The sequence below is a fragment of the Harpia harpyja genome, chromosome 12 (assembly GCF_026419915.1).
Source record: "Harpia harpyja isolate bHarHar1 chromosome 12, bHarHar1 primary haplotype, whole genome shotgun sequence".
Lineage (NCBI taxonomy): Eukaryota > Metazoa > Chordata > Aves > Accipitriformes > Accipitridae > Harpia > Harpia harpyja.
In genome coordinates, this window is record NC_068951.1 from 35,821,964 (window position 1) to 35,835,879 (window position 13,916).

A 13,916-nucleotide genomic window follows, 5' to 3' on the forward strand; every position below is an offset into this window, starting at 1 on the left:
CAAGTGACCTGCCCCTCGCTGGGTTTGGTGAGCCTGATCCAAAGCCCAGTGAGGGCAAGGAAGGAACTTACATTGACTTCAGCTCTCGGGCTCCAGTATCCTTCACAAATGTTTCACATTTAAAAACAAAGAACTGTGTGACCAAGTTGGAATGCATGTTGTAGAGTTGTATGTAAAAACTGTTACTGAGGTTTAAACACCTGAGCTAAAGTTGCATATGACAGCACTGTCTGGATTTACAAGTCAGCATGAAGATAAGACGATCGAAAAAGACTCTTAGGCTTTTTGCAATTAAGCAGTATTTTTAAAATAGCAGCTACTGGCTTATGAAAACAACAACTTTGTATGGATCATACTTGTACATAAAAAGCGCCATATTTATCGTTTATTCTTTCTCCACTCATGTATCCGACAAGCACTAAAAATTTCTCACAAACACTCCTAAAAAAGGCAAACTGATATAGCTGTATGTCCAGAGCAGTTAATAGCACAGGCAGCTAATTAATTATGTACTTATGTGTGCAACTAGCTATTCATGCAAATTATACAAGCAGTTGAGCACGTACTTGGTGCACACAAATACTTAATTGCCCAATGTGCTGAAAGTCTTACCCAAAGTAAAAAAAGTCATATCCAGCAATTGCTTTGAGCTTATATATCCTCAGGAACTACAGATCTGATTACACCTCTCACATGTGAATGACATGCCTATAAGCCATATTCATGACAACCTAACTTTTACATTATTCCAGAGACACAATATTGAAGAAACAAGTTTTTATACAAATCTAGCCAAACTGATTTTTATAATCAAAGGAAAACTAGTCTGGCATTTTATATCCTAAGTACCATTTGAAGACTTAAGATGCATAAAAGGCAAAAAGATGTGAGGGAAAAGAAAATTAAAATGTATTTCTTCTATTATGCAACACTGTGGCTCTTTCTCCTTGCCACTATTTCACTCACACGTTAGAAATGCAATAAAAAGGTGCTGTATGAAACCCCACATAAATTTTCTCTGATTATGCCATCAACTTTTCAAAGGGTTAATGGGAAAAACTTCTCGTTGTGCCCCCTCCCAGCTGCAGCTCCACTGCAGCCTCTAACCAAGGGCAAGGGTGGTACAAAGCACCGCCTGCCCTCTCTTTGTTGAGCATCACTATTTTAAATGCACTCACAATAACACAAAACCAAATTGTTTACAGGCCATATATTAGGATCTTCAAGGTTTCAAAAGGAATGTATTAAAATAAAGATAACTGGAACTTTTAATTGAAGGATCTACAAAAGTTTGAAAAATTTAAAAGGACGCTGTTTTCTCTTGAATCATATTACTAGTTAGATTCAATGTCAGATACATCGTTAAGTCTGTCCTAACTCTACCTCATACCTACCAAAGAAAAGAAAAAAGCTTCCTTTATTATTAATAAAACCAGGGTTTGGAAGCATGATATAAGGTGGACATCTAAGTGTCCCTAGATGGTAGTGTAATTCTAATATCATATGTAATTTGGGGGGTAATGGCTTAAGGCCAATTAGAATTACACTGTACTTTTTTTGTAATGATTGTAGGCTTGATATTTGAGATATGATAGTTGCATATGAATATGTCGACTTTACATGCATAGCTTGTGTTTCAATCTTTATCCTTTAAATAGATGAGGTAAATCCAAATCAAGGACACAATAATTTATGACCACTTTGAGCATGAATATCTTATCTCTTATCTTATAGGTAACAAGAACTTGAAAGTTCACCAGAAAGTCAGAAACAAGGTAAGTATTCCCTTACCACTGGGAAGTGAATACCCAGTATACAGCATTCGAGACAGAAGAAAGCTGCAGGATTCAGGAAAAGAAAAGAAGACCATGTAAAGTAGAATCACAAGAGGCTGTGAAAAGGAAGGAGAGTTGTGTACACCTTGATATGGAATTTAGGAATTAATCTCCCTGCCCCCCCCCCCCCCCGAGATCCACAAAAGAAGCCCTAGTTCAACCTCTGTTATCCAAAGGACCTAAGTTCAGCCTAGTGTGTTTGATACAAATTATTTAATTTGGAACTCTAATTATGACTTTATTCTGAGATTATTGCTAGTATGAAAGTCTAGATCTAAAGGTAGAGCTACCTTGCTAAGTGTTTGGTCTTAGCAATAAGGAATGTGCACATACCTTCAAATTTGGCATCAGATGTGATCGCTACAATGTCTGAGCACCTTGTCTGCATGGGTAGTATTAGAAAATGTTTAATTTTGAACCTTCCTGGTGACCAAAATTTGTCTTCCCCTCATCCCAGGAAGTACCAGGGAAACAAGCACTAGCCCTCCACTAAGAGTAGGAGGAAATACTCCAGTCTTTCCATACCAAAAGAGAGTCTGCCTTAGTTCCAGCTACCCAGAAGCATGAAGTATCCAGAACTGCAGCTTTATAAACAAAGTGTCAGTTAAAACTCCTTGTAAAAAACCCCACCTACAGCTGCTTGACTAACGCATCCATTGCAGAAATACTATTTCTGTAATGTTATACTTGGCACATTGAAGGATGGCCACTATCTCACAGGTCTTGGTCATTAACGATTAACAGGAACCAGATATACAACTCAGCTAATCAAGATCCACTTTTTTTTTCCTACAGCATGACAAGAGATAAGGGTGAAGAGGATACAGTTACTTTGCTTCAGAATAAAGCATTTTAAGTTTTATGAATAATGATATTTTTTATGTTTTATGATAAAACAATTTTTTTGCCAACTTGAACTGAAAAACTTCTCCTTCACCCAGTGACCTCATGTCTCAACATTTTTTCATATTTTCATGTTAATCTAGACAAGGAACAGCAATGAACATATCCTTTTGACAGAAACCCTACCATACCTGCTAAGTCTCATGGACTCGGAACTCATTGATTTGTCCTCACTTAACACTCCGGATTAGAGATGGCAGTCTACATTTTGTGATGGCGTGAGTTAAGATCCTCTCCTGCTTCAGCATCCCAGGTGCTAGAGTTGATCCTACTAGCCATCAGTCTGGGATATGGGATGCCTGAGCAGGTGAAAAGCTCTAGTGCTGCACAGCAGCAGAGGGATATCAGCTTCCCAGTAGAGACCTTTTCTCCAGGAAGCCACCTGAGAATGCGTCTCCCTGGATGTACCTACACACCACAGCTGTGCATGGCAAGGAGACCCAGCAAACCCAGTATGTGGCACTGTGCACATCCATTACATGATAGGCGACACCCTTGTCAGATAGTCAAACACCCAGACGTGACCTGTCCCATGATTCACATGTGAACTCCCATGTACTGAGACAGGAAAAGGTTGAGACATTTGCTGCAAAGTTTAGATCTGAGAACTTTATTTCTATTCTAGATTAAAATACGCATCAGACAACTGAAGATAGATATTAGAGATAACTTCTCCAGAAAAAGTACTAAATAATAATGAAATTAAGTGATAAGGTTAAGGAAAATGAAATATATGAAGTATGGAAATGCACAATTCACATATACAAACTTAGCACCACTTTCCACTGTTACAAAGCTATGTGGTTCTTATTACAGCACCTTTATCTGGGCAATTCTTGACTAGTGTGATATCAGTGGATTTTTTTTTCCCCTTATTATTGTTATATTTCTTTTAATATCAGTAACACTGGACAGAACTGAAATAAAAGATGACTCACATACAGCTCTAAGCCTGCCCACTGTGTCTTTACAGGCAGGTCCTTGCCCCCAAGCCCAGTTCCAGCAGAGTCAGGGACTTTGATTTACTAGTAACTTTGCCCAGTCCCCAGGAAATTCTGCTGAATGCTGTGTGCTCCTCCCTGCCACCTCACAGCCTCTGTGCAAGCTGCAGACTTTCAGTTCTACAATGGTCATCTTTGCTGTCCCCTCCTGAAAACTTTGCTATCTGCTACTCCTTGAGCAGGGCCTGTAGCTCACAAGAAAAAGTGTTGACCCCCATCCCTCCCATGGGACTCACCTTATCCCATCCTCTGAAGGCATGTCACAAAATTATGAAGAGAAGCAAACTTTCAACACTCACTGTCACCTTCATATTTCAATTCATTCAACAGAAAAAGTGATTTACTACAGGAAAAAAAAAAATCTACTAAATGTTTTAAATTCATGTTTTTTCAACATATGTGGATTTTCCACCTTAAAAAATTTTCTTTTTTTGAAACAGTATGGTTACATTTAATTCTGAAAAATCATTAAATATTGAAGCTGATACAAAACTTTTGTTACAACCACTAGGTGAAAAATAACTTACTTGCTCTGCTGTATTCCAAACCATAACACCAACTGACTGAGGTATGGGAAGAGAAGAAAATTTAAAAAAAAAACCACCACAAAATACACACGTACTTTTTTTTCCTTCAATCTACTAGTTGAGGATGCAATTCTAAACTGAAATCACACAATTCCCCATTGGAAAGCCATTCTCCTACCCCTCCAAGCATTTCACTGCAAGTTTGGCATTAAAAAGAAATTAAAAGCAATAGAGCTTATGGGGGCAGGCGATGACCTGTGTTCAATGAGTCTTAGTTTTAAAATATGAAACAGTTTCAGAAAGAACAAATAGCAGCACTTTATCTACATTTAACTGCTAACAGGACAGCGTTCATTCCCAACAGATGGCTGAGGAAACAGGCCTGGATTCACTGATTCACCAAACTGGGCTTATCACATGCCTTTGTGGAAAGAGCTGGTTTTATGATCCCTATTTGCAGTTCCCATTTCTGGCAATGGCTGAGAGCAGTTCAGTTCCTCCCCTCCCTGGTACCCCACGGTTCAAAGTAGTCTCGTGATGTCTCCTTATCCGCGGTCCTAACACAAAATCCACTAAGTGCAACTCAAACGTTGCTGTTTATTTCAGTAGGTACTTGAACAAATCTCACATCTGTAGCAGCAAAACATCAGAAAGAAGACCACAACCTTTTCCTCTGGTTAATTTTCTATTTGAAATAATGCAAAGGGGTTGAATATAATGCCACTGCCCGCAATTTTATGTCGTCTGTTAATTCCCCTCTCAAATTTCAGAAAAATCACTCTCCAGCCCCAAGCATTGCGTAGGGTTACAGAAGGTCTGAGAGTCTGCATATCATCTTGCATGTCCCTTCAAGTAAAATGAATCTGCAATTGGATTTGCCCTTTTTATTTTATAGTAGGTTGTTTGAACATTATCAGCTTTCTAATTTATAAATATAAAGCTGAAAGGTCCACAAAAATGGTGTCTGCTCATACATACTGAGTCAATGTTTGATGTGTTTCCACTCCAGAGCAGAAAAGAATTGATTCTCAAAAACTATTTGTGCTGATGAGTGGTCAGTGAGACTTCAGGCCAACGCAGACATATTTGCAAAACATGTTTACAAGAGGAAATGCTTTTCGTTATCACTACTCTGAAGTTTTCATAAGAAAAGTCTGTGGACAGACATTCTCTAGTGTTAATATATATTATCAGCTTTTGCTCAAGGACTGTGCTGAAAAATTGACATGTAGAGACTAATTTTTTTTTTTTTTAGATAAACAATCACACATACAAGGTAGCTTAACTGTCTGCTCCTCCACTAGGTGGATATGGAGCCACATTTCCAATAAAAACCTAAGAAAATGTTAGTAGCACTTTTCTGGGTTTGTAATTGCAGGTAATATTGCAATAAGCTGACCTGGAGCATGAATATTTTTCTTTAAAAAAACCAAACAAACTCACTTTGTGTTGCCTGTGCTGACTTATCCAGTTGACTTGGCATATTCTCCATACCAGCTGCATACCTTTTCAAAAATAAACAAAACAAAAATTAATGGACAGTCTTCTAGTCAGTGACTGGTTATATACACTGCCTCCTAGCAATAACAACTTGTACTTGTTTCATGTCTTTCACAGAAGGATCTCAAAGCAACAGATTACAATTACACCTCATCCTTCCTAAGAAGCAGAGAAATTGGAGCAGCAGATGCTCAGCAACCTTGAGAAAAAAAATCTCTTTGCAGGTTACTTACAGAAAGCAGGGATAAAAACATAAGGTTTGACCCTCTCTTTCCTTTTCTAACACTATAGCTACAGAGCCTTCTGATGAAGGAAGACTGAATGTTCACATTTCTCACAAATTTAGGATTTCTTTAGGTATGAGTGTTAGTTGGGAAAAATCTTATTTCTTAACCCTTACATTACAGATAATTAATTCTTCTTTTCCTCCTCCCTAATTTTCCATCAGCACCACCCATTTAGTAACAGATAATTCCGTGCCTTTCTTCTTTTGACTACCATTGCTACAATGCTGAAGAGAATGAGTGAGGGGAGGAGTAAAATAGAAAGAGTCGGGAATGAAAAGGGAGGGTTTGTATGGGGGGAGAAAGAGATGAAGAACAAGCAGAGGTCAAAGCAAAGAAGAAAGAAAACAGGGGAAAAATAAAAGAATAAGAAAGCAAGAGAAGCAGAGAAGAGGCTTACATAGTTCTGGGAGACTTGGAAATGTTCTGGAGAGGCGACTCGTACATCCCTTAATCTTTCTGTTTATACATCACACCACACATCCTTCACACCTCCTACCTCCAGCAGGCTGAAGGAGCTTTAGGATGGGAGTATTTTGCCTCAGGGACTTTTATTTATATCCCTGTGTCTAGACAGGACAAAAAAACACTGTACAGGATCTAGCACTGCTGAGCTCCAGTCATAATTTCAGATCTCTGGATACAGTACACTACAAACAAATAATATTTATGTTCCTATATTATTACAAACATCTAATGAAGATATGAACACAGCAATACAGTGCAGCTCTATTGGTGGAGGAGTCTGAGCTCCCTGGGTGAAACAGGACCAGTGACATTTGTAAGAGAGCAGCGGCCAAGAGCTCTGCTCATATTGAACTCCTCTGTGGAGTCTTTCATTCCCAGATACGGCCTGGGCCACTCTTCTCTGGTAGAAGTCACTAGGGGTACTCTGCAAAGATTACAGTTTTTTGGGGTTTTTGGTTTTTTTTTGTTTGGTTTTTTTTGTTTGTTTGGGGTTTTTTTAGACAAATGAGGTAAAGGCCCAAGACTCCTCATGCCCAAGGAAAAAAACTGTCTTGCTGACATAAACTAAGAAATTAGAGGAAAAAAGGGATGGATTTGTGCTCAGACAAGAAACGAGGGCTAAAACATTTCATTTCTATTCTTGGGTTGGTCACTCCCTGACTGAAGCATTATGGAAAATATTACAAGTGTGTCATGCAACATTGAGCTTTATTTATGCAAATTGACAAAAATCCCATGCAGTCAACAGCTCTACATCAGTTTATTCTAATTAAAAATCTAATCTTTAGTGCCTGATTTGATGGCTGTTGGCCATCTTGTAAAGTTGAACACCTCTGAAAATAAAGCAATGAATATCTCATATCAGGCTTGCAAGATCAATGGACATTCAAAAAACCCCTTTGTTATTCAACTCTGATAAAGTGGAGATAACACTAGATGGTATGAATCAAGAAATGTTATGTTCGTGAAATAACATGTAGTACTGATGCCTTCATTCCTGACACTTTGGGCTACGTGTATCTTTGCTCTGATCCAGTACAGTCATTCTTCTGCTAGCTTTATCCTTTAGAAATTTGTCAAAAAAAAAAAAATCCCTGTGGACAGAGAGTATTTCTATAATACCACATTGATCATTCTCTTCTGGTCTTAAAGTGGCATATACAAATAGGGGTTTTGGAACTCTTCCTCAAAGAGGTTCAAAAATGTGTGTTACTGACATACATTTTTATTTTGTACATGCTCTGCACCAGTCTCATTGACCCATTTGTAAAAGACTGCCATATGTGTTGAAGGATATTTAGGATGGAATTTGGCATGTCCAAAGTCCCAAGACTCTGAAGAGCAGTGCCAGGCTCCCAGGTGGAGATGTTCATAGGCGACACCTTCCACGGATCAGCATGGAAGCAATATGGAACTCATACTGATCAGTAATCCCTATATGCATATAATTTTGTTTTTAAAAGGAAATTTAAAAGCCCTCGCATTTTAGATGGATCACTGGATCTGTTCAAAGTTCAGAACTTAATGTTTTGGGATAAAGTATATGTCAAGCAGATCTATATACATACAGATTAAAATGTTTGTGTAACTAAACTAAAGGGGTAAGATGACCCTACCATACCTGTCTTCAGTTTTCCAGAATGCTCCACCCAGCTTCACAGTTCCAGCCTCAAGTTTTGACTTAACAAGCTCCTTTATAGCTGTCAAGTTTTGTGTTGTTCAATATACGGTATTTCTTGTCAGCAAAAAAAAAAAATCTATCCTTGAACTACCAAGGAAATTTACATCATGTAGCATGATCCCAGGCCATTTTTCTTGTGACCCCTGAATAGTCCAACCTTTTGTTTCAACATCTTTGATCAAATAACTGCTGTCTCTGCTCACTCTTTCCAGCTGCTAGGAAACAGCAGCAAGATGACAATCTCCTCACCCTCTGTGGCCAGGAGGAATAAATACAGGTTTAAAAATCCTGGTCAGTCTGCCTTCTTCAGCACATGAAATACCATTAGCTGGACAACTACCTATCTGCAAAACTCAACAAACACATAATTAAGCCTTTGCATATCAGACCTGAGCTTCTAACATTTCATTCAAAGTTACTGTAAACCAAATAACAAAACCACAAGATAAATATAATGAAATTAAAGGAATGCCTAACCATTTTTTTTGTTTCCAAAACTCTTCTGAGTCCAAATCTATGCTTGAACAATCAAAAGACTTACTTTTAAAAGCAAGTCAATAAATAGCTTTCTTTTACTGTTTCGGATACAAAGTTATCTGTAAAAAAAAATAAATAAAATCACAGCACTTTAAAAATAAAAGTCATACTTGTAGTTTTTTTTTTTTCTTGGAAAAGGGGAATTAAACTATTAAAGGACACCTTCTTAAGTAATTATATAGCAACATCACTGTGCAATTAAATAGCCATCAGTCCCTGCAGCTGAGAAATTTCAGGTAATTATTCAAAGATAATTTAATAGGAGAATTACTGTATTCAAGAAAGCATTAGCTAGTAATCTATCTCAATTAAAGCAGCCAATTAATTTCAGCACCTTGATAATAGTTGCCTTTTGCAAAACTATCCTCCCCTACACACACACAAATGCTAAATTTCAAAATAATAATACGAAAACTGAATTTCATGCATTTTAGCTCCCGTAAATAACAATTCACTCCCAGAGAATTCAGGATGCTTTTATTGTATGTTATGTTATCCGTATGTATTACTGTTTTAGTGTTCAACTTCAGTTTTACCATGGCTACATATATACCTGTATGTTTGTAAGATGAGTTAGAACAACGAGGGGTATAGAGGAAATCTGTATAAAAGGAATAAATATTTGTCTGTTCATACCAAAACAGAACACAAAAAGCCACATAACAACTGAAAAAGTGTCTCATTGCAACGATACATCTTCAGGGAATTATGGGACTCTCACAGTGTATTGCCTGGTTGAGCTACTGTACGTGCACTGGAGACAGAAGTCATTAATCACAGACAGTTGCAAACAGCATTCATTGTAACAGATTTTGTGCAGAAACAAAAAACTGCATATGCCACACAGCAGTTAGTTACACAGCAAAATATTTTCTCAAGGTCAGTACCCACTGGAAGTTCTTTGCTACAATGCTGAATATCAACAATTTTTACATCTTGCAACTTCATACTTGTGAGTTTGGGCTCCTTGAAGTGAGATACCAACAAAAATACTGGACACAAGGAGGACACATGGATAATTTTCAGAAAGACACAAAAGGCAGTTTGACATCCAGCACTTATACAGATTCAGTGGTTGCTGAGGTCCTAGATTCCTTACACTTCTTTAAAAATCAAAATATGTAACAATCAAGTAATAGTTCCTTTTTAAAAAATATCCTGTCATGCAGATGTTCACTGATTTAATTACCATTTTCTGCCTCAACCAGAGCTGTATTATGTTTTCTTTCATTTCCTATTTAATTTGTCTTTAAATAGAAAATAAATGATGGTTATAAATAAAAGAACATCTATGTGATTCAGATTTTTCATATATTCGTCGTATATACTGGGGGGTCTCTTCCCTCCCCCTTAAACCACGGCAGTGTGTTGTTGGTAGACTGAATAAGCATCCTTTTATCTAAGCCTTGAAAATATGCATAAACAAACACAAAACCCAATCTTGGCAAGACTGAATCCTGATTCATTTAAGAAAAATACAGAACTGTATAGATGTTCAGTGAATTTACCCACTCTCTTTCACATGATGAAACAAAACATAGATGTAAAAACCTCCAAACTCCAGATCTGGAATAATCCTAGTATCTCTGAGCTATTGATCATGAACAGATATCTGTGATAAACATATACAGTAGGGCTTCTGTTGAAATCAGTCCACATTGTGATTTGAGCTGTTGTTAAATAGCTGAAAGTCACATAAAAATCTGTTAGACTGGGGCCCTTGGCCCGAGTCTTTGTTTTGTTTCAGTTTTTACATCAACAGGTTTCCAATGTTTCCCTTACTGACTCATCAGTGGTGAATAAGTTTCCATTTAAATCAAGAGTACTCAGCGTTACCTGATCCATTAGCACTGTCCCAGAATTTAGAGAGGTACTCAAGATTTCCCTGCCTATTGTGCAACTATTTTTAGCCCATCATAAATCCTAGTATTTTTCTATGAAATAATGATTACAAAAAAATTAACCAAGGTACTTCAAATTGTACCAAAATTTCTTCAAGCTCATGACAGATTTGAATGTGTTTGATATATCCCTAAACTTTTACTTGTAATAGTCAATTTTCAGCTTTTTGTTATCTCTGAGTATCCTTTTTGTTTAAGGCAATAGAGAAAGAAAAAAAAACCAAAAACCCCCAAACCACAAACAGATCCATTATATGTCTCTATCTCAAAATCTGTGCATCACTCTCCACAGCGATATTCAACAAGGTACTTCAGGACATATCTGTCTTAAATCACATTGATTAAAATGGGATTAATCTTTTATCTAAAGACAGACTCATCGTAAGTATCTTGCCTTATAAGAAAACAAAGATAGGTATTTCACTGACCAGTGGTTTTCTCACCTCCTCATCTAGTGACAGATAGAAGAGCATGTATTAGACAGCATTGGTGCAGGCTCTTAAGCCTTTGCAGGTGGTTGTGATCCCTGTGATAGAAAAATCTAATTTTTCTTCACTGTTGTGAAGAGGGATGAGAAAGAATATAGCACCACAGAGATTAGGCAAGAGCCCTAAAATGCTCCCAATGCAGTCTGTAGTAGTGATGAGCTGAACAGCAGGTTATTTGGGGACTCATGCTTGCCTTTTTCTCTTTCTCATGCAACATACAATGGTATTTCATACCAAGCTGAACAAATAAACACAAAAACTACTACATATTGATAGGATTAGAATCAGAACTTATCAGGAAGCTGCATTGTAAATTATACAACCAGAATAAGTAATTGACAATATTTACCATTGAGAGCTACAATTCTCTTGGCATCCAGAGTTAAATTATATGTGTATTAATCCCCCAATCACAAATTTACTCTCTGAACAATATAATCCAAGTGATTAGAGAAAGTAGAGATTCATCCAAAATAACCACAAGATACCTAAAGGATTTAATTTGCTCCATCACAGTGCCACTTGCTGTTCTAATTATCATTTCATCTGGAGTTACCTGTAATTTTCTTTTAGTGCCAAAAAAAAATGTACATTTTGTTTTCTTAACATTTAGTAGGAGTCTGCTATTAATCAGTCATTTTTCAACATTTAGAAAATTGTTCTAGGGATTTAGGACACATTTTATCAATGGACCATCCATAGCAGCATTATCTGCATAAAACAGTCAGTAACTGATTAATAAAATATTAAATGATTTTAGTGTTAATAGGGGCCCCCTGAGAAGCTTCATCATCATCAGTCAACAGGCCAAATTCATAGAGTCAATTAAGCACTCTGATAAATTGGGATCACTGAGATTCTTCTTTAGGACTGTATTATTTTACTACATGTTTTGCATGTGGAAAGAGAGAAATATCAGCTGAAACATATGTACACTGAGGTTTGTGACTGCTTGTGTTAAGCAAATTTGGTTTAGCTAGGATTCAACACCTGGCATCTGTTTTCTGCAACTACTTTTAGAAGGCAAGCAAAATGGCACGTTGTCGTGGCTTAACCCCAGCCAGCAACTAAGCACCACGCAGCTGCTCACTCACTCCCCCCCCCACTCAGTGGGATGGGGGAGAAAATCGGGAAAAGAAGCAAAACTTGTGGGTTGAGATAAGAACGGTTTAATAGAACAGAAGAAACTAATAATGATAATGATAACACTAATAAAATGACAACAGCAATAATAAAAGGATTGGAATGTACAAATGATGCGCAGTGCAATTGCTCACCACTCGCCGACCAACACCCAGCTAGTCCCCGAGCGGTGATTCCCCGCCCCCCCTTCCCAGTTCCTAAACTAGATGGGACGTCACATGGTATGGAATACACCGTTGGCCACTTTGGGTCAGCTGCCCTGGCTGTGTCCTGTGCCAACTTCTTGTGCCCCTCCAGCTTTCTCGCTGGCTGGGCATGAGAAGCTGAAAAATCCTTGACTTTAGTCTGAACACTACTTAGCAACAACTGAAAACATCAGTGTTATCAACATTCTTCGCATACTGAACTCAAAACATAGCACTGTACCAGCTACTGGGAAGACAGTTAACTCTATCCCAGCTGAAACCAGGACACACGTTCACCTTAGTAGGACAGAAAGCAAAAGTAAGAATTTTAATCAAATTAAGAACAGTAATACCAACCATCACTCTGGTTTTCAAGGAGAAAGCAATTCTTCTCAACAGCTACAAGCTCAAAGGTTGAGACGCATCCTCTAAAATGTCCCACCTTTGCCTAAAAGCCCCAGCAGGAAATTTTCTCCTTCCTTCAAGTTGGCAGTTGGAGACACTGGCGGAGGAGGCTCCAAGTGGTTCACAACTGGACTGCACGTGCCCTCATCACATAGCAGCATGACCTGGGTCCTTCTGCACAAGTAGCATTTTCAGCAGCAAGGACTTCACACAGGACCCTTTTTAAGCCACAATCATTCATTCACATGCAAACCACCAACATAATCTACCATTTCACACCACCAGTAAGCAGATCCCTGTATGTTGGATTTCTATTACAGTCAAGATTCAGAGCTTGGCACAAGTGAGCTGATAAAGATCAACCACAGCCAAAGACCCCAGCAGACAAAGGACTAACATCCTTGATGCAAAAGAAGGAAGAAGGAAGGGCTTAAAAAATGCAGCAGCTCTGTGAGATAAAAAGACAAGTATTGGGTCTGATCCACATTCTCTGTTGTGACTCAGTTAAAAGGTTCATCTAACTTTGCATCCTCTCTGAGGGTAACCAGAAGGCTTAGGTGTCCTGTATAAAAACAGGACAGACCTGCAGTGTTGTTTCTCCCAAAACCTTTCGGCAATTCTCCCACTTGAGATCTCCCCACTGTCTAACAGGAAGGAATATTCCCCACATCAACGTCTAGGAATATGAAGGAAAAAAAAGGCAGAGAGCATAAAGAAAACATCAAAATAGCAAAAAGCAATTGTTCAGTGAGTACAACGTGAGGGGCAGTGTGCAAGCACAGCAAACAAAATTACTTGCAGAAATTATTCACAGAATTGTTTCAATAGATTTAAGAAACTCATAGGCTGCTTGCAATTGAAAGTGCATACAAAAAAGTTATATTTAATGAATAAATTAGCTACTATAAACACTATTGTCTTTACTTAAAAAGTTTAAATTAGCTCTCAAACATTTTCCAAACTGCAATTTGAAGAGCTAAGTACGTTTATGATTAGAAAACAGCCTTCTCTAATATCTAAATAAGGAAAAAAACATAACCAAAAGAAAAATAGTCCAT

The 13,916-nt window shown here is 37.8% G+C and overlaps 1 long non-coding RNA gene across 2 annotated transcripts in view; it reads right to left on the reverse strand.

The window, feature by feature from the left end:
• The window catches only part of LOC128148948 (uncharacterized), a 309,803-nt gene that overhangs the window by 155,240 nt on the left and 140,647 nt on the right, over positions 1 to 13,916 (reverse strand). For both annotated transcript variants that reach the window (XR_008237474.1, XR_008237475.1), the window contains one exon: positions 5,710 to 5,771. This is a non-coding gene — a long non-coding RNA (uncharacterized LOC128148948). The remainder of the gene's footprint in view (positions 1 to 5,709; positions 5,772 to 13,916) is intronic.